The following is a 22,814-nucleotide window of genomic DNA, read 5'->3' on the forward strand; positions in this document are numbered from 1 at the left end:
CTGTCCATATATTCTGCCCATTTTTTTGATATGATTGTCTGTTTTTTGTGTGTTGAGTGTGAGGAGTTCATTATAGATCCTGGATATCAACCTTTTGTCTGTACTGTCATTTGCAAATACCTTCTCCCATTCCGTGGGTTGCCTCTTTGTTTTGTTGACTGTTTCCTTTGCTGTGCAGAAGCTTTTGATTTTGATGAAGTCCCAAAAGTTTATTTTCGTTTTTGTTTCCTTTGCCTTTGGAGACATATCTTGAAAGAAGTTGCTGTGGCTGATATCGAAGAGATTACTGCCTATGTTCTCCTCTAGGATTCTGATGGATTCCTGTCTCGCATTGAGGTTTTTTATCCATTTTGAGTTGATCTTTGTGTACGGTGTAAGAGAATGGTCAAGTTTCATTCTTCTACATATAGCTGTCCAGTTTTCCCAGCACCATTTCTTGAAGAGACTGTCTTTTTTCACTGTATATTTTTTCCTGTTTTGTCGAAGATTAATTGACCATAGAGTAGAGGGTCCATATCTGGGCTCTCTACTCTGTTCCACTGGTCTATGTGTCTGTTTTTATGCCAGTACCATGCTGTCTTGGTGATCACAGCTTTGTAGTAAAGCTTGAAATCATGTAACGTGATGCCCCCAGTTTTATTTTTGTTTTTCAACATTTCCTTAGCGATTCGGAGTCTCTTCTGATTCCATACAAATTTTAGGATTATTTGCTCCAGCTCTTTGAAGAATACCGGTAGAATTTTGATCGGAATGGCATTAAAAGTATAGATTGCTCTAGGCAGTATAGACATTTTAACAATATTTATTCTTCCATGATCGAAGAACATGGAATGTTCTTCCATCTTTTTGTGTCTTCTTCAATTTCTTTCATGAGTATTATGTAGTTCCTTGAGTACAAATCCTTTACCTCTTTGGTTAGGTTTATTCCCAGGTATGTTAAGGTTCATGGTGCTATAGTAAATGGGATCGATTCTCTAATTTCCCTTTCTGTATTTGCATATATATATATTGTTCTCTTGTCATATACTTTTATCAGTCTTTTTGTTTGTTTTTGTTTGTATACTTCATCAGTCTTACCTTGAGGCCCATGTGCGCTGAACCTCCTCTTTGATCTTCCCTTTTATTCGTGTCTCTCTCTTTCTCTCTCTTTTTTTTCTTTTCTTTTTTCTCTCATTTGGGTAGGGAACCCTGATTGTTCAGAAGCATTCCAGCATGCACCTTGACTGCACCACGGTCGATAACATCCAGCTACATCCATTCAGTCATCTCTCACCAAAATGACCAGGAGGTGGAATGCCCAACAGAAGAAAAATACAGAGGATGGGCCTTCTGCAACAGAGCTAATGGCTATCAACATAGACCATATGTCGGAAAGAGAATTCAGGCTAACAATTATCCAGCCAATAGCTAGGTTGGAGAAAGCCATGGATGACCAAATGGAATTGATTAGGGCAGAACTGAAAGCCACTAGGGATGATGTTCACAATGTTACGGCAGAGCTGAAAGCTACCAGGGATGAGGTTCACAATGCTCTCAATGAGTTCCAATCAATCTAAATTCTCTCAAAGCTAGGGTAACTGAGACAGAAGATAGAATTAGTGATCTGGAGGACAAACAAATAGATCAGGAGGAAGCCTGGAACAAACAGCTTAGAAGCCATGAAAACAGAATCAGGGAAATAAATGATGCCATGAAACGTTCCAACGTCAGAATTATTGGAATCCCTGAATGGGAGGAGAAAGAAAGAAGTCTAGAAGTTATAGTGGAACAAGTTCTTCATGAAAATTTTCCCAATCTTGCGAATGAAACCAGCATTCATGTACGAGAGACCGAATAATCTCCACCCAAGATTATAGATTCCAAAAAAAAATCAAGGCCCTCGTAGTCAAATTGAGGAATCATAATTTAGATACAATCTCTTGAAAGCCACTAGGACAAAGAGGCTCCTTACTTACAGAGGAAAGCCCATCAGAATAATGTCAGAATAACGTCACACCTGTCCACAGAGACCTGGCAAGCCAGAAAGGGCTGGCACGATATATTCAGAGCACTAAATGAGAAGAACATACAGCCAAGAATACTTTATCCAGCAAGACTGACATTCAAAATGGATGGAGAGATAAAGAGTTTCCAAGACCGGCAAGGCTTAAAAGACTATGCAACCACCAAGCCGACACTGTAGGAAATATAAAGAGGGGTACTATAAAAGAGGAAAAATCCTAAGAATAGCATGGAACAGAAATACAGAGACAATCTACAGAAAGAAAGACTTCAAACGTAACTCGATGTCAATAAAAATAAATATCAATATTCACTCTCAATGTGATTGGCCTAAATGCACCATAAAATGACACAGGGTTGCAGCTTGGATAAAATTACAGGACCCATCCATATGTTGTCTACAAGAGACCCATTTTGATCGTAAAGACACACCCAGACTGAAAGTGAAGGGATGGAGAAGCATCTTTCACGCCAGTGGGCCTCAAAAGAAGGCTGGGGTAGCAGTTCTTATATCAGATAAATTAGATTTTAAACTAGAGACTGTGGCCAGAGATACAGAAGGTCACTATATAATTCTTAAAGGGACTATCCACCAAGATGATCTAACAATTGTAAATATCTATGCCCCCAATATGGGAGAAGCCAATTACATAAGAAAACAGTTAATCAAGATAAAGAGTCATATTAATATGAATACCTTAATAGGAGGGGATCTTAACACGCCTCTCAGTAATAGATCATCCAAGCAGAAAAATCAATAAAGAAACAAGAGCATTGAATGATGCATTGGACCAGCCAGACCTCATAGATAATATACAGAACAGTTCACCCTAAAACAACAGAATACTCATTCTCCTCAAGTGCATGTGGAAGCTTCTCCGGAATAGACCACATACTGGGTCACAAATCAGGACTCAACCTATACCAAAAGACTGACATTATTCCCTCCATATTCTCGGATCACAATGCTTTGAAACTGGAGCTAAATCACAAGGAAAACTTCGGAAGGAGCTCAAACACCTGGAAGCTAAAGATCCCCTTGATTAAGAATGCTTGGATCAACCAGGAGATCAAAGAAGAACTGAAACAATCCGTGGAAACCAATGAGAATGAAGACACTTCGGTCCAAAACCTGTGGGATACAGCAAAGGCAGTCCTAAGGTGGGGAATACATAGCCATCTAAGCCTCCCTCAAAAAAATGGAAAAACCCAGAACTGGAAAATCAACAACAAATCAAATCAAATCCACACATAAGAAGGGAAATCATCAAGATTAGAGATGAGATCAATGAGGTAGAAACCAGATATTTGCAAATGACAGTACAGACGAAAGGTTGATATCCAGGATCTATAATGAACTCCTCAAACTCAACACACACAAAAGAGGCAAACATAGCAAAAAATGGGAAGAAGATATGAACAGACACTTAACCCATCAAGACATACAAATGGCTATCAGACACATGAAAAAATGTTCATCATCACTAGTCATCAGGGAGATTCAAATTAAAACCACATTGAGATATCACCTTACACCTGTTAGAATGGCCAAAATTAACAAAACAGGAAACAACATGTGTTGGAGAGGATGTGGAGAAAGGGGAACCCTCTTCCACTGTTGGTGGGAATGCAAGTTGGTACAGCCTCTTTGGAGAACAGTGTGGAGATTCCTCAAGAAATTAAAAATAGAAGTTCCCTATGACCCTGCCATTGCACTCCTGGGTATTTACCCCAAAGATACAGATGTCATGAAAAGAAGGGCCATCTGTACCCCAATGCTTATAGCAGCAATGGCCACGGTCGCCAAACTGTGGAAAGAACCAAGATGCCCTTCAACGGATATATGGATAAGGAAGATGTGGTCCATATACACTATGGAGTATTATGCCTCCATCAGAAAGGACGAATACCCAACTTTTGTAGCAACATGGACGGGACTGGAAGAGATTATGCTGAGTGAAATCAGTCAAGCAGAGAGAGTCAATTATCATATGCCTTCACTTATTTGTGGAGCATAACAAAAAGCATGGAGGACATGGGGAGTTAGAGAGAAGGGGGTTGGGGTAAATTGGAAGGGGAGGTGAATCATGAGAGACTATGGACTCTGAAAAACAATCTGAGGGGTTTGAAGTGGCGGGGGAGTAGGAAGTCGGTGTATCAGGTGGTGGGTATTATAGAGGGCACGGATTGAATCGAGCACTGGGTGTGGTGAAAAAATAATGAATACTGTTTTTCGGAAAATAAATTAAAAAAAGAAAGAAAGAAACCAGAGATACAGTAGAACTTATCAATGAAACTAGAAGCTGTTTTTTTGAAAGAATCAATAGATCGATAAACCATTGGCCACACTAATCCAAAAGAAAAGAGAGAAATCCCAAATTCATAAAATTATGAATGAAAAGGGAGAGATAACAACGAACACCAAGGAAGTAGAAACGATTATCAGAAGTTATTATCAACAGTTATAGGCCAATAAGCTTAGCTACCTAAATGAAATGGATGTATTCCTGGAAAACTATAAACTCCCAAAATTGAACCAGGAAGAAATCGACAACCTGAATAGACAGATATCTAGGAATGAGATGAAGCAGTGATCAAAAACCTCCCAATAAACAAGAGCCCATGACCTGACGGATTCCCTGGGGAATTCTTCCAAACTTACAAAGAAGAAATAACACCTATTCTCCTGAAGCTGTTTCAAAAAATTGAAGCAGAAGGAAAACTTCCAGACTCTTTCTGAGAAGCCAGCATTACTCTGATCCCCAAACCAGGCAAAGACCCTACCAAAAAGGAGAATTTCATACCAATATCACTGATGAATATGGATGCTAATATTCTCAACAAGATCCTAGCAAACAGGATCCAACAGCACATTAAAAAGATTATCCACCATGACCAGGTGGGATTCATCCCTGGGCTACAAGGATGGTTCAACATTCCCAAATCAATCAATGTGATAGAACAAATCGATAAGAAAAAAGAGAAGAACCACATGGTCCTCTCAGCTGATGCAGAAAAAGCATTTGACAATATCCAGCATCCGTTCCTGACTAAAATGCTTCAAAGTATAGGGATAGAGGGAACATTCCTGAACCTCATCAAATCTATCTATGAAAGACCCACAGCAAATATCATCCTCAATGGGAAAATGCTTGCAGCCTTCCCATTGAGATCAGGAAAGTCAAGGATGCCCACTCTCTCCACTCTTGTTCAACATAGTACTAGAAGTCCTAGCAACAGCAATCAGACAACAAAGAGAAATAAAAGGTACCCAAATTGGCAGTGAAGAAGTCAAACTCTCTCTCTTCACTGACGACATGATTCTTTATATGGAAATCCAAAAGACTCCACCCTCAAACTAATAGAATTCATACAGAAATTCAGTAACGTGGCAGGATACAATGTCAATGTACAGAAATCAGTGGCTTTTTTATACACTAACAATGAAAATACAAAAAGGGAAATTAGAGAATTGATTCCATTTACTATAGCACCAAGAACCATAAGATACCTCGGAATAAACCTAACCAAAGAGGTGAAGAAACTGTACTCAAGGAACTACAGAACACTCATGAAAGAAATTGAAGAAGATACAAAAAGACAGAAGACCATTCCATGCTCTTGGATTGATATAATAAACATTGTTAAACATCTATACTGCCTACGGCAATCTATACTTTTAATGCCATTCCGATCAAAATTCCACGGTATTTTTCTAAGAGTGAGAGCAAATAATACAAAAATTTGTATGGAATCAGAAGAGACCCCAGATCACTAAGGAAATGTTCAAAAACAAAAATAAAACTGGGGACATCACATTACCTGACTTCAAGCCTTACTACAAAGCTGTGATCACCAAGACAGCATGGTACTGGCATAAAAACAGACACATAGACCAGTGGAACAGAGTAGAGAGCCCAGATATGGACCCTCCACTATATGGTCAATTAATCTTCTACAAAACAGGAAAAAATATACAGTGGAAAAAAAACAGTTTCTTCAATAAATGGTGCTCGGAAACTTGACAGCTATATGTAGAAGAATGAAACTTGACCATTCTCTTACACCGTACAGAAAGATAAACTCGAAATGGATAGTAGACGTCAATGTGAGACAGGAATCCATCAGAATCCTAGAGGAGAACATAGGCAGTAATGTCTTCGATATCAGCCAAGCATCTTCTTTCAAGATATGCCTCCAAAGGCAAAGGAAACAAAAGCGAAGATGAACTTTTGGGACTTCATCAAGATCAAAGGTTTCTGCACAGCAAAGGAAACAGTAAAGAAAACAAAGAGGCAACCCACGGAATGGGAGAAGGTATTTGCAAATGACATTACAGACAAAAGGCTGATATCCAGGATCTATAAAGAACTCATGAAACTAAACACACACAAAACACAATCATATTAAAAAATGAGCAGAAGATATGAACAGACACTTCTCCAATGAAGACATTCAAATGGCTATCAAACACATGAAAAAATGTTCATCTTCACTAGCCATAAGGGAGATTCAAATCAAAACCACATTGAGATATCACCTTACACCAGTTAGAATGGCCAAAATTAGCAAGACAGGAGACAGCATGTGTTGGAGAGGATGTGGAGAAAGGGGAACCCTCCACTGTTGGTGGGAATGCAAGTTGGTGTAGCCTCTTTGGAGAACGGTGTGGAGATTCCTCAAGAAATTAAAAATAGAACTTCCCTATGACCCTGCAATTGCACTACTGGGTATTTACCCCACAGATACAGATGTAGAGTAAAGAAGGGCCATCTGTACCTCAGTGGTCATAGCAGCAATGACCACGGTCTCCAAACTGTGGAGAGAACCAAAATGCCCTTCAATGGACGAATGGATAAGGAAGATGTAGTCCATATACACTATGGAGTATTATGCCTCCATCAGAAAGCATGAATATCCAACTTTTGTAGCAACATGGACAGGACTGGAGGAGATTATGCTGGGTGAAATCAGTCAAGCAAGAGAGTCAATTATCATATGCCTTCACTTATTTGTGGAGCATAACAAATAGCATGGAGGACAAGGGGAAATGGAGAGGAGGAGGGAGTTGAGCGAAATTGGAAGGGGAGGTGTACCATGAGAGACTAAGGACTCTGAAAAACAATCCAAGGGTTTTGAAGGGGTGGGGGGTGGGAGGAAGGGGGAACCAGGTGGTGGGTGTTAGGGAGTGCACAGATTGCATGGAGCACTGGGTGTGGTACAAAAACAATTAATACTGTTATGCTGAAAATAAATTTAAAAAATTTTTAAATAGTTTGAAAAAAAAATAAAATTAATTCTGCCAATATGTATCTTTTTATTGTGGAGTTTAATCCATTTACATTTAAGTAATTATGTATAAGTAAGTATATTACCATTTTGTTGTTTTCTGTATGTCTTACAGCTTTTTTGACCCTTATTTCCTTCCTTTGTGTTTAGTTGATTTCTTGTAGTGATACATTTAGATTCTCTTGTAATTTTTTTCGTTTATATTCTATAGATATTTTCTTTGTGGTTACCATAGGGATTACATATAACATCCTGAAATTACTGCAATGTATTTTAAACTGATAATCATTTCAATCACGTTAAAAAATACATTTCTTTATAACTCTGCCCCCAGCTCCCCTGATTTATTGTTACTGATGTCACAAATATATTTTTTTAAATTTGAGTACCCATTAATGTAGATCTATTTTTATTGTTACGATTTTGCCTTTTAAATTCTATGAAAGAATAAAAAATGGAGTTACAAACCAACATGAAAATAAAACACACTTTGTATCTTTCCAAATATTTACCTGTAGGATAATTTTATATTTTCATACAGCTTTGAGTTTTTGTCTTGTGTCCTATCATTTTAATCTGAGGGGCCCATTTTAGCATGTCTAATATCATGCCATTTTTTGTAAAGGTTTTATTTATTTCTTTGACAGACAGGGATCACAAGTAGGCAGAGAGCCAGGCAGAGAGAGAGAGGGAAGCAGGCTCCCCACTGAGCAGAGTCTGATTCAGGGCTTGATCCCAGGACCCTGAGATCATGACCTGAGCCAAAGGCAGAGGCTTAACCCCCTGAGCCAGCCAGGTGCCCTAATATCCTGTCATTTTAACCTGTATAGCTTTTCTAGCATCTTACTGTATTAACTGGAAGGGTTTCTTTTAAGGCAGGTCTAGCAGTATTTAACTCTCCCTCGACATTTGTTTATCTAGATATGTGGAACTTTATCCCCTTTTTCTTTTTCATTTTTTCTAGGATAGTTCTGCTGTTTCTAGAATTTTTTAATTTTTTTCTCCTAGCACTTTAAATATATTATCCCATTACCTTCTGTCCTGCAAGATTTCTGCAAGAAAGATGATAATCTTATGAAAATCCCTTGTATGTTTAGTCTTTTGAAGATTTTATTTATTCATTTGAGAAAGAACCTCCAAGATTCTCTCTTTGAGAGAATCTCCAAGCAGACTCCCTGCTGAATATGACCCCCCCCCCATGTGAGGCTCCACTCATGACCCTGAGATTATGACCTGAGCCAAAATCAAACGTCATATACTTAACTGACTGAGCCACCCAGGCACCCCAAAGATCCCTTGTTTGTAATGTTTCTTTTCTCTTGTAGCTTTCAAAATTTTCTTTTTCTTTGACTTTCATTATAATGTTTCTTGGTGTAGGCCTCCTTGGGTTTGTCCTGTTTGGGTTTTTTGGCCTTTTTATATTTTATATATATGTATTTCATAAAATTTGCAAATATTTGGCCATTCTTCAGATAGGCACTCTGACCCATTTTGTCTCTCTTCCCTTTCTGCTATACACATTAGATGGATGAATGGATGGATGGATAGATAGATCTGATTGATGGTGCCTCATAAATCCAGTAGACTCTGTTCCCTTTTCTGCATTCTTTTTTTTTTGTTATTGTTTCTCAAACTTGTTAAATTTAAATGTTTGAGTCTGCTTTGGTGAATTCTTCAATTTAGTGATTGTATTTTCCAGCTGCAGTATTTCTATTTGGTTCCTGTGTTAATAATTGCTCTTTGTAGATGTTCTCATTTTGTTCATACATATCTTCCTAATTCCCTTTAGATCTCTATTTATTTCCTCCTTTAGTTTATTGAGCATGTTTAATGCAGTTGTTTTAAAGGCTTTCTCAGGTAAGTCCAAATCTTTTGTTCCTTTAGAGCTAGTTTCTGAAGACTTATTTTGTTCCTTTGAATGGACCACTTTTCCTTGTTTCTTTGTCTGCCTTGTCATCTTTTGTCCAAAAAAAAAAAAAATGGCATTTAAGAAAATAGCCACCTCTCCCAATCCTTGAAGACTAGCTCTGTGAAGGTGAAGACCTTCACCACTCAGTCTGGCGTGAAGGCTTAAAGTCTTTTCAGGACTTTTCAGGACATATGACTACCCTGGGCCTGTGTATGTGCTTTTTTTCCCCCCCAACCCACTTCAACACATAGGGGTGCTATTAAGTGTCTTAATTAACCTAAAAAGCCCAGCCCTGCTTCTCCTTTGGAGCCGTAGATGTTTTATTGTATTCCTCTGACCATATCCTTGTTCAAGGCATACATGGGCCTACAATTCCCTGTAGCTGTACTATATCCAGCTGTACTGGTATCCAGACTATGCTACCTTCCTCTTTCTGATCTCCAAATCAGGAAAAAGAGAAACCAGTCCCTCAGGTAGCCAGGATCATGCAGGCTGTTCCCCTATTTTCCTTATGTCCTGAGAGAGGAACCAAACACTGCACTACTTTGTACAGAGGAGGGAGTGGAGCAAGGATAAGCAAAAACACTGCAATTTTCTACTATTTTGAGTGTGGGTTTTTCTTCGTTGAGCGTTCAGTTGGTTTTACAGATCTGTGACTGGTGTCAAGAACTCTCACAAAGCTGTTTTGGTCAGTTGTTTACTGGGTGTTTTAACTGGAGGAAGAAGGCCTGGAGCTTCCTAGTCTTCCATCTTCCTGATACCACTCTCTCTCTCTCTCTCTGTTCTGTTCAATTTAATTTTTGGTTTGCATTAGTGTGTCTTCTCATAATCATTTCAGGTAAGATTTGTTGGAAGTAAACTTTTTGGACGTTTATAGTATGACAATGCTTTATTTTATCCTCATATTTGAATTCCATCCTGGTTACCCGGAGAATTCATTGTTCACAATTATTTTTCTTTGGTACTGAGGCACATTTTCAGTGTCTTTTTGTGCGCAGTGTTACTGATGGAAGCCTTATTACTTTTTTCTTTTTTTTTCTTTATTCCTTTTTTTATTTAGAATTATTATTTATTTTTTAAATTTCTTTTCAGTGTTCCAGAATTCATTCTTTACCCACCACACACAATGCTCCATGAAATATGTGCCCTCCACAATACCCAACACCAGGCTCACCCAACTTCCCACCCTGCTCCCCTCCAACACCCTCAGTTACTTGGACAGAGTCCATAGTCTCTCGTGGTTCGTATCTCCCTCCAGTTTCCCCCAACTCCCTTCTCTTCATTTCCACTTGACCTCCATGTTATTCCTTATACTGCACAAATAAGCAGTAAAAAGGAATAACATGGAGGTCAGGTGGAAACCATATGATACTGGACTCTCTCTGCTTGACTTATTTCACCCAGCATAATCTCTTCCAGTCCCGTCCAGGTTGCTACAAAAGTTGGGTGCTCATCCTTTCTGATGGAGGCATAATACTCCATAGTATATATGGACCACATCTTTATTATCTCTTCGTCCTTTGAAGGGCATCTTGGTTCTTTCCACAGTTTGGCGACCATGGCCATTGCTGCTATGAACATTGAGGTACAGATGGCCCTTCTTTTCACTACATCTGTATAGTTCGTGTAACTACCCAGTAGTGCATTTCCAGGGTCATAGGGAAGCTCTATTATCAATTACATAAGGAATCTCCACACTGTTTTCCAAAATGGCTGCACTGACTGGCATTCCCACCAGCAGTGTAAGAGGGTTTCCCTTTGTCCACATCCTCTCCAACACACGTTGTTTCCTATCTTGTTAATTTTGGCCATTCTAACTAGAGTCAGGTGGTATCTCAATGTGGTTTAATTTGAATCTCCCTGATAGCTTGTGATGATGAACATTTTTTCAGTGTCTGATAGCCATTTGAATGTCTTCATTGGAGAAGTGTCTGTCCATATCTTCTGTCCATTTTTTGATATGATTGTCTGTTTTGTGTGTGTTGAGTTTGAGAAGTTCTTCATAGATCCTGGATATCAGCCCTTTATCTGTACTGTCATTTGCGAATATCTTCTCCCATTCCGTGGGTTGCCTCTTTGTTTTGTTGACTGTTTCCTTTGCTGTGAAGAAGGTTTTTTTTTTTTTTTTTTTTAATTTTTTATTTTTATCCCCAGGGGTACAGGTCTGTGAATCACCAGGTTTACACACTTGTGAAGAAGGTTTTGAACTTGATAAAGTCCCAAAAGTTCATTTTTGCCTTTGTTTCATTTGCTTTGGAGACATATCTTGAAAGAAATTGCTGTGGCCGCTTCTTGTGGCCATCTCCAAAGGCAAAGAAAACAAAAGGGAAAATAAACTTTTGGGACTTCATCAAAATCAAAAGCTTCTGCATAGCAAAGGAAACAGTCAAAAAAAAACAAAGTGGCAACCCACGGAATGGGAGAAGATATTTGCAAATGACAGTACAGACAAAAGGTTGATATCCAGGATCTATAATGAACTCCTCAAACTCAACACACAAAAAACAGACAATCATATCAAAAAATGGGCAGAAGATTTGAAGACACTTCTCCAATGAAGATATAAAAATGGCTACCAGACACACGAAAAAATGTTCATCATCACTAGCCATCAGGGAGATTCAAATGAAAACCACATTGAGATATCACCTTACACCAGTTAGAATGGCCAAAATTAGCAAGACAGGAAACAACATGTGTTGGAGGGGATGTGGAGAAAGGGGAGCCCTCTTCCACTGTTGGTGGGAACGCAAGTTGGTGCAGCCTCTTTGGAGAACAGTGTGGAGATTCCTCAAGAAATTAAAAATAGAACTTCCCTATGACCCTGCCATTGCACTCCTGGGTATTTATCCCAAGGATACAGATGTCGTAAAAAGAAGGGCCATCTGTACCCCAATGTTTATAGCAGCAATGGCCACGGTCGCCAAACTATGGAAAGAACCAAGATGCCCTTCAACAGACGAATGGATAAGGAAGATGTGGTCCATATACACTATGGAGTATTATGCCTCCATCAGAAAGGGTGAATACCCAACTTTTGTAGCAACATGGATGGGACTGGAAGAGATTCTGCTGAGTGAAATATGTCAAGCAGAGAGAGTCAATTATCAGATGGTTTCACTTATTTGTGGAGCATAACAAAAAGCATGGAGGACATGGGGAGTTAGAGAGGAGAAGGGAGTTGGGGGAAATTGGAAGGGGAGGTGAACCAGGAGAGACTATGGACTCTGAAAAACAATCTGAGGGGTTTGAATTGGCGGGTGGGTGGGACGTTGGGGTACCAGGTGGTGGGTACTATGGAGGGCACAGATTGCATGGAGCTCTGAGTGTGGTGAAAAAATAATGATACTGTTATGCTGAAAATAAATAAATGAAAAAAAAAATAAATCAATTTAATAAAGAAAATAAATTTTAAAAAATTAAAAGGTTATTATGGAATTTGTCATACTCAACCTCTCATTGTGATGATAAATAGGTTAAAAAGTAATAAAAATTTAAAAAGAACTAGAATAGTGTGAATGAATAAAAAATAAAGTTGTTTTTATGAAGTATACAGGTTTTAGGGCTACTGGGAGCTTAATATCTTCTTTTCCCCCTGATATTTGGGTCTTACATTTTGGTAGGATCCTCTTGTGGTTGCCCCCCCCCTTTTCTTGGCTGGCTTTCTGGGGTAGGGTCCTGCCTTGTGTTTTTTCAGGCAGTCTTGCTAGGGTTGAGTCCTCCTGCCCCCTATCAAGGGGCTGGGCTTGAGGAAACCTGTTTTTCAGGCTTTTATTCTCTGGAGATTTTTTATTATTTTTATTTTTTCCCTACCCTTTTTGGCGTTTGATGGTTCTTCAGAGGTTTAAAGGAAAGCATACTGCACCCAGACCTCTGTCTCAGAGAGAAGCCTCAGTCTGTTCCCCTCTGGGTGTTCCAGAGCACATAAACTCCCCCTCTGCCACCTCTCACCAGCAGAGCACATCCCCAGCCACAGTTTCAGGGGTTGCAGGAGCTCCCACTTGTACCCCAGTGCTTCTAAAACTGGCAGCCGTCTTAGTCCAGAGAGCTGGTTTCCAATGGCTGCCTTTGCTGCAGCTGTCTGAGCAGGTTCAGACTGCTGGAGAGATCCCAGTCAGAGATAGTATGGTGAAATTTTCCCGTCCGCAGGGGCTGGGAATGTCAGACTCTTGCCAGACTCTTGCCATTCTCTCTCTAGAGAGCACTGGCTAGTGCCCCCATGGACCTATCTCAGGGGAAGGTGTGTAGCGGGACTCAGACCCCACGCGCGCAGCATGTTTGCAGAATGCAGAAGACTGTGGTTCTAAAGAGCACTGCCTGGTGTCCACACCACATGCTCTCACGGGCGCTGGTGGCTCAGGGACGATGGCCTGGATGCTTAGCCCCACTCTCTCTGGCAGGGCGCCAGCCATGGCCATCCTGGGTTTGTGGGCATATGCCCATGCCCCTAACTGCCTGATTCCACCAATTTCCCCTTAAGATCTTTTGCTCATTTTGAGTGCTTTTAACCAGACTCCAGGTTAATGCTCATTCCCAATCAAAGGGCACTCTTGTGTTGGGGTATTACTTTCCAATGGGTTGCTTCTTCTGGCTCCCTTCCTCTTTTGGGAACTGATATCAGTTCCCACTCTGCTTTACCTGTCCCCTGGTGTCTTCTGCCTCTATAGAGATACAGAAGTGTATAATCCTACATCTCAGACTGATTTCATATGTGTTCAGGATGATCTGGTAGATAATCATTTCACATCAGGGGACCAGTTGAAACAGCATCTCCTGCTTCTCCTCCATCTTACCTCTGAAGCCTTATTACTTTTTTAAGATTTTATTTACCTATTTGAGAAAGAGAAAGAGAGAGAGAGGCCACAAGACAGAGGGAGAGGCAGAGGGTAAAAGCAGCCTCCCTGCTGAGCAGGGAGCCCAATGTGGGGATTGATCACAGAACCCTGTGATCATGACCTGAGTTGAAGGCAGATGCTTGACTTACTGAACCATTTACTCACCCCCCTCATTACTTCCTTAAATTTTAAAAAAAAATTTAGTAACCTTAGATCAAGAGTCACCACTCTTCTGACTGAGACAGTTAGGTGCCCCCTAGAATCCTTATTACTTATAGAGTCTAATTTCTTTTGGATAATCTATTTATCTTTTCATGTCTTGTGGGGATATTTCTCTTTATTATCTGTGTTCACTATGATGTCTCTGGCATGGAACTTTTCTTGTTGTCTTGTATGTATCTTAGATTTTCCTATCTAAAGAGATATGTCTATCTTCCAAGATATGTCTATCTTGGAAATCTTTTTGTTGTTGCTGCTGCTATTTGTAATATTTTGATATTCATTCATTCTTCCTGCCACCCCATATAACTACTATTAGCTACACAGGGCAGCTTCTGAGTGTCCCTTCTGAGTTCGTTAACTGTCTTTTCACATTTTCCATATCTCTATCTAGTCTGGGAGAATATTTCTGCTTGATGTGTCATATCACTAAATCACTTTTCATTTCTCTCTATGTGCACTATGCTGTTGAGTTTATCTAACAAAGAGCTTTTGTTTTAAATTCTCTCTCTTTTAAATTCAAAGTTCAGTTTTGTGCTTTCTGGAATTTCAGGTTGTCTTCCTACTTATGGAAGCACCATTCTCTCACATCTCTTAATTTGCTTATTCAGTTTCCTCTTTTGACTCAGTTTCTTCATATTTTTGTGCTTCCATTGGCTGAGTTTGATGGTCTCTTTCATGATTTTGGTTTGCCTTTAGTGAACAGTGATTCTTGGTTGGTTGAACGTCGTTTTATTTTAGCTCTCCTCTTACTCTGTGAATGCTGTTCTTAGAGCAGAAGACCTCTGGTGATTGGGGGGAGGGTCAAAATGAGTTGCCTAGAAGTATGCGCCAGTAACTGGGCTTATGGATCTGGGGGCTCTGTGTCAGTCGGTCAGTAGACTCTCTGGGCACTGCCTTGTGTTTATAACCCCAACACACTCACTAGTTCTGCTTAGAGCCAGGTAGCCAGGTTCTCATTGTTGGTATACAGGGAAGAGGCCAACCCTCCTTGAAGTTGCTGTTTCCCTTTCCTTTTCTTTTTCAACTCTACCCCACACCAGCGTGGAGCCCAGCATGGGGCCTGAACTCATGACTCTCAGACCAAGACCTAAGTTGAGGTCGTGTCAGATGGTTAAACAGCTGAGTGACCCAGGTGCCCTGCTGCTCTACTTTCTGAACCAAATACCCTTCCAGTTTTCCCAGATTCCCTTCTCCCATCACCCCTAAAGCCCCCTCTGCTTTGTGCAGTAGAACTTTCCCGCTTTCACTTTTGGCCTTGGTTTGGCCTACCAACCTAACTACTCTTATTTTCCAACTTTCTTGTCCATTTTAAAAACTATCTCTTCAGTGCTATAATCAATCCTATGATCCTGGATTGGACTCAAAGATATCAATATGAACTCCTGTTCATTATAATACATATGCAGATAAATACAACAATAAATATGGGTATGTGTGGATACATAGGTTAGCATACATACATACATTTCCTAGCTTCATTCACTAGAAGAAGCACCTAGCAACACCTAGCTCATCTTCTGTCCACATCTTGGTTTCTGATACCATTCTTCAGTAAAAGGAGCCAGTCTTGGGAAAATGACTCATTCTAGAATGGGGGTGGGAAATAGTAAATACAAGATGTGCCTGAGGTATCTGATACTGCCAGAAAGTAAGAAAGTACTTAATGGCATGTGGGTGCATTTCAGAAAGAAGCTTAAACCAACCTGAATGAGCTTCCAGTGCCCACAGTCGGAACAAAATAAGTAAAATAGTTTTATTACCTCAAGAATAAAATACATACCCATGAGTCTAATCATACCATATAAGTAAATGATTAAGTCAATAAATAAATGTGGAGAAGTCACAACTCTATATAAGAGAAACATTTAAAGTCAATAAGTGTAGAAAGGAGACAAGATAGTGGAGAAGTAGGAGGTGCCGTTTCAACCTGTCCCCTAAAGTGAGCTGATTACCTACCAAAGAACTCTGATCACCCATGAAATCAGCCTGAGATTAGAATTATACACTTCTGGATCTCTAAGGGGGCAGAAGACGCCAGTGGGCAGCATTCCACAGTGCACCTTGCCTGCACCATGGTTGATACATTCAGCTACACATCCATTCAGCCATCTCTCACCAAAATGACTAGGAGGAGTAATGCCCAACAGAGTAAAGTTCAGAGACTGGGCCCTCTCCATCAGAGCTATTGGATATGGACATAGGCAGTATGTCAGAAAGGGAATTCAGGCTAACAATTATCCAGACAATAGCTAGGTTGGAGAAAACCATTAATGACAAAATGGAATTGATTAAGGCAGAAGTGAAACCACCAGGGATGATGTTAACAATGCTCTCAATGAGTTCCAATCTAATCTAAATTCTCTAAAAGCTAGGGTAACTGAGGCAGAAGACAGAATTGGTGATCTGCAGGACAAACAGAGAAAAGGATCAGGAGGAAGCCTGGAACAAACAGCTTAGAAGCCATGAAAACAGAAATAGGGAAATAAATGATGCCTTGAAGTGTTCCAACGTCAGAATTATTGGAATCCCTGAGGGGGAGGAGAAAGAAAGAAGACTAGAGAAGATAGTTGAACAAATTTTCCATGAAAATTTTCCCACTCTGGGGAATGGAACCAGGGTTCATGTACTAGAGGCAGAAAGGTCTACCCCCAAGTGCATAGAATCTAGAAAGACCTCGAGATACCTGAAGGTGAAGATGATGAATCATAATTGTAGATAGGAGCTCTTGAAAGTGGCTAGGGTGAAGAAATTCCTTGTGTACAGAGGAAGGCCCATTAGAATAACGTCAAGCCAGAAAGGGCTGGCAAGACATATTCAGGGCACAAAATGAGAAGAACATGCAATGAAAAATACTTTATCCAGTAAGACTGACATTCAAAATGGATGGAGAGTTAAAAGAGCTTCCAAGACTGGCAGGGTTTAAGAGTATGTGAACACCAAGCTGACACTGCAGGAAATACTAAGGGGGGTTCTATAAAAGTGGGAAAAAACTAAGAGTATCATTGAACAGAAATTTATGGAGACAATCTATAGAAACAAAGCCTTCACAGGTAACACGATGTCAATAAAAACATAATAATCACTCTCAATGTGAATGCCTTAAATGTGCCCATAAAATTACACAGGGTTGTATATTGGATAAAACAAAAGGACCCATCCATATGTTGTCTACAAGAGGCCCATTTTGAACCTAATGATACATCCAAAGTAAAAGTTAAGGGATAGAGAAGCATCTTTCATGTCAATGGGTGTCAAAAGGAGGCTAGAGTAGCGATTCTCATATCAGATAAATTAGATTTTAAACTAAAGACTGTAGTCAGAGATAAAGAAGGACACTACATCATTCTTAAAGGATTATCCACCAAGAAGATCTAACAATTGTAAATATTTATGCCCCCAATATGGGAGCAGCCAACTATATAAGACAACTGTTAATGAAAATAAAGACTCATATTTATATGAATACATTAATAATAGGATATCTTAACACTCCACTCTCAGTAATGGACAGATTATCCAAGCAGAAAATCAATGAAGAAACAAGAGCATTGAATGACACATTGAACCAGATGGACCTTATAGATATACACAGAACATTCCACCATAAAACAACAAAATACTCATTCTTCTTGAGTGCACATGGAACCTTCTCCAGAATAGACAACATACTGGGTTACAAATCAGGGCTCAACTGATACCAAAAGACTGAGATTATTCCCTGTATATTCTCAGATCACAATGCTTTGAAAGTGGAACTCAAAAGGAAAAGTTTGGAAGGAATGCAAACAACTGGAAGCTAAAGAACACCTTGCTTAGAAATGCCTGGATCAACCAGGCAATCAAAGAACTTAAACAATTCATGGAAACCCATGAGAATGAAGACACTTCAGTCCAAAACCTATGGGATACAGCAACAGCCGTCCTAAGTACATAGCCATCCAAGCTGCCCTAAAAAAAAAAAAAAAAAACTGAAAAATCCAGACTACACCAGCTGTCTTTACGCCTTAAAGAACTGGAGAACAAACAACAAATTAAGGCAACCTGACACACAAGAAGGGAAATAATCAAGATTAGAGCTGAGATCAATGAGATAGAAACTAGAGGTAGAGTAAAACACATCAATGAAATGAGAAGCTGGTTTTTTGAAAGAATCAATAAGATCAATAAAGCATTGGCCAAACTAATCCAAAAGAAAAGAGAGAAGGCCCAAATTAATAAAATTATGAATGAAAAGGGAGAGATCACAACTAACACCAAGGAAATAGAAACAATCATCAGAAATTATTATCAACAGGGGTGCATGATCTCAGGGTCCTGGGATCAAGTCCCGCATCAGGCTCTCTGCTCAGCGGGGAGCCTGCTTCCCTCTCTCTCTCTCTGCCTGCCTCTCAGTCTGCTTGTGATCTCTCTGTGTCAAATAAATAAATAAAATCTTTTAAAAAAAGAAATTATTATCAACAGTCATATGCCAATAAATTAAGTGACCTAGATGAAATGGGTACATTCTGGAAAACTATAAACTTCCAAAATTGAACCAGGAAGAAATTGACAACCTGAATAGACTGATATCTAGTAACGAGATTGAATTTACACCAAAAACCTCCCAAAAAACAAGAGCCCAGGACCTGATGGATTCCCTGGGGAATTCTAACAAACTTTCAAAGAAATAATCCCTGTTCTCCTAAAGCTATCTCAAAAAATTGAATTAGAAGGCAAACTTCCAGACTCTTTATGAAGCCAGCATTACCCTAATCCCCAAACCAGGGAACAACCCCACCAAAAAGGAGAATTTCAGACCAATATCCCTGATGAATATGGATGCTAAGATTCTCACAAAGATCCTAGAAAATAGGATCCACAGCACATTAAAAAGATTATCCATCATGAGCAAGTGGGATTCATCCTTGGGTTTCAAGGATGGTTCAACATTTGCAAATCAATCAGTATGATAGACCAAATCAATAAGAAAAGGGAGAAGAACCACATGGTCCTCTCAATTGGTGTAGAAAAGCATTTGACAAGATACAGCATCCGTTCCTGATTAAAATGCTTCAAAGTCTAGGGATAGAGGGAACATTCCTCAACTTCATGAAATCTATGAAAAACCCACGGTGAATATCATCCTCAATGGGATAAAGCTGACAGCCTTCCCGTTGAGATCAGAAACATGACAAGGATGCCCACTCTCACCACTCCTGTTCAACATAGTATTAGATGTCCTAGCAACAGCAATCAGACAACAAAGAGAAATAAAAGGTATTCAGACTGGCAATGAAGAAGTCAAATTCTCCATTTTTGCAGATGACATGATACTTTATATGGAAAACCCAAAAGACTCCCACCCCAAACTACAAGAACTCATTCAGTAATTCAGTAATGTGGCAGGATACAAAAACAATGTACAGAAATCAGTTGCTTTCTTATACACTAACAATGAAAATACAGAAAGGGAAATTAGAGAATTGATTCCATTTACTATAGCACCAAGAACCATAAGATACCTGGGAATCAACCTAACCAGAAGTAAAGGATCTGTACTGGAGGAACTAGAGAACACTCATGAAAGAAATTGAAGAAGACACAAAAAGATGGAAGACCATTCCATGCTCATGGATCGGAAGAATAAACATTATTAAAATGTCTATACTGCCTAGAGCAATCTGTATTTTCAATGCCCTTCTCATCAAAATTCCACTGGCATTTTTCAAAGAGCTGGATCAAACATTTCTAAAATTTGGATGGAATCTGAGGAGACCCCAAATTGCTGATGAAATGTTGAAAAAGAAAAACAAAACTGGGGGCATCACATTGCCTGATTTCAAGCTTTACTACAAAGCTGTGATCACCAAGATAGCAGGGTACTAGCATAAGAACAGACAGACCACTGGAACAGAGTAGAGAGCCCAGATATGGACCCTCAACTCTATGGTCAAATCATCTTCGACAAAGCAGGGAAAAAATATACAATGCGAAAAAGACAGTCTCCTTCTTTTCTCTCCCATTGGTGGCTTTTGGCAGTTTTTGGAGGTTTAGAGGAAAGCAAACTGCACCCAGGCCTCCCTTTCAGAGAGAAGCCTCAGACTGGAAGGATTATACTGAGTGAAATAAGTCAAGCAGAGAGATTCAATTATCATATGGTTTCATTTATTTGTGGAGCATAAGAAATAACACAGAGGACACGGGGAGATGGATAGGAGAAGGGAGTTGAGGGAAATTGGAGGGGGGAGATGAACCATAAAAGACTATGGACTCTGAAAAAATCAGGATTTTGAAGGGGCGGGGGGTGAGAAGTTGGGTAAGCCTGGTGGTGGGTATTATGGAGGGGACCTATTGCATGGAACACTGGGTGTGGTGCATAAACAATGAATTCTGATACACTGAAAAGAAACTAAAAAATGTTTAAAAATATATAATAAAAAAAGTCTCTTCAATAAATGGTGCTGGGAAAATTGGACAGCTATGTGTAGAAGAATGAAACTCGACCATTCTCTTACACCATACACAAAGATAAATTTGAAATAGATAAAAGACCTTATCATTAGGCAGGAATCCATCAGAATCCTAGAGGAGAACATAGGCAGTAACCTCTTCGATATCAGCCACAGCAACTTCTTTCAAGATACGTCTCCAGGATGTGAGGGCGATCTGGCTGCGACATCTGTCACCCCATTGATCGCCAGGGTTGATTCGGCTGATCTGGCTGGCTAGGCGGGTGTCCCCTTCCTCCCTCACCGCTCCATGTGTGTCCCTCCCGAAGCTGCGCGCTCGGTCGAAGAGGACGACCTTCCCCGATAGAGGAGAGGACCGTTCTTCGGTCAAGGGTATACGAGTAGCTGCGCTCCCCTGCTAGAACCTCCAAACAAGCTCTCAAGATACGTCTCCAAAGGCAAAGGAAACAAAAGCGAAAATGAATTTTGGGAACTTCATCAAGATCAAAAGCTTCTGCACAGCAAAGGAAACAGTCAACAAAACAAAGAGGTAACCCACAGAATGGGAGAAGATATTTGCAAATGACAGTACAGTCAAAAGGCTGATATCCAGGATCTATCAAGAACTCAAACTCAACACACACAAAACAGATAATCATGTCAAAAAATGGGCAGAAGACATGAACAGACACTTCTCCAATGAAGACATACAAATGGCTATCATACACATAAAAAAAAATGTTCATCATCACTAGCCATTAGGGAGATTCAAATCAAAACCACACTGAGATACCACCTGACACCAGTTATAATGGCCAAAATTAACAAAACAGGAAACAACATGTGTTGGAGAGGATGTGGAGAAAGGGGAACCCTCTTACACTGTTGGTGGTAATGCAAGTTGGTGCAGCCACCTTGGAAAACAGTGTGGAGATTCCTCAAGAAATTAAAAATAGAGCTTCCCTTTGACCCTGCAATTGCACTACTAGGTATTTACCCCAAAGATACACATGTAGTGAAAGGAAGGGCCATCTGTACCCCAAAGTTCATACAGCAATGGCCATGGTCGTCAAACTGTTGAAAGAACCAAGATGCCCTTCAGCGGATGAATGGATAAGGAAGATGTGGTCCATATACAGTAAGGAGTATTATGCCTCCATCAGAAAGGGTGAATACCCAACTTTTGTATCAACACGGATGGGACTGAAGAGATTATGCTGAGTGAAATTAGTCAAGCAGAGAGAGTCAATTATCATATGGTTTCACTTATTTGTGGACCATAAGAAGTAACATTGGGAGATTGAGAGGAGAAGGGAGTTGGGAAAAATTGGAGGGGGAGATGAGCCATGAGAGACAATGGACTCTGAAAAACAATCTGGGGGTTGAAGGGGCAGGTTGTGGGAGTTTGGGTAGGCCTGGAGTTGGGTATTATGGAGGGCATGTATTGCATGGAGCACTGGTTGTGGTGCATAAACAATGAATTCTGGTACACTGAAAAGAAATTTAAAAAATAAGAAAAAACTTTTTTAATTTAATAAAATAAAACATAAATGCTTACACACTCTCCAAAATCCTATTTAATTCACATCCCATCTCTTCTCACATCTTCCTTCCCTGTGGTGCTCTTCCTCCCTCATCTCTATGAGGTTTTCAAGCTCTCCAGGCCTCCTTTCCTCCTCCAGCACCTCTTGGCATCACTCCCTTTCCTGTTCAGCCTCAGCTTGGAAATATAACATTTTGAGGAATGAATGCGTTTCTGATTCAACTCAGGAGTCTTGGGCCAATAGCACCCCTTACCTAGTGAGTACCAGGGTTTGAATTGGCTCATTGCTAGGAAACAGCAAACTGGTCCATTGAGTCTAGTGTAGTGGGAGACTGAGAGAGGAAACAAGCCTGTTGGCCTCACGTGTTTGGCCCATGGCAGGCTCTGTGGCTGTATTCTGCTCCACCTTAGTAGCTTGTCCCTGTGCGCACCCCTAAGATGGGTATTAGTCTACCTTTATGAAAGAAGAGTCACCTTGGATGCCATGATGGTTCCATGCTGTGTCTGAGGTGTCCATCATGCTGAAAACAAAAGAATCCCCTTATTTGCTCTGAAAAGTAATTCCTTTTTTCCCCTTGGAGTTCAGA

At 40.0% G+C, this 22,814-nt stretch overlaps 1 protein-coding gene across 6 annotated transcripts in view; it reads left to right on the forward strand.

The window, feature by feature from the left end:
* SLC41A3 (solute carrier family 41 member 3) overlaps positions 1-22,814 on the forward strand; it is a 138,433-nt gene that overhangs the window by 58,207 nt on the left and 57,412 nt on the right. The window lies entirely within an intron of this gene.

This window comes from Mustela lutreola, chromosome 2, assembly GCF_030435805.1.
Source record: "Mustela lutreola isolate mMusLut2 chromosome 2, mMusLut2.pri, whole genome shotgun sequence".
Classification (NCBI taxonomy): Eukaryota; Metazoa; Chordata; class Mammalia; order Carnivora; family Mustelidae; genus Mustela; species Mustela lutreola.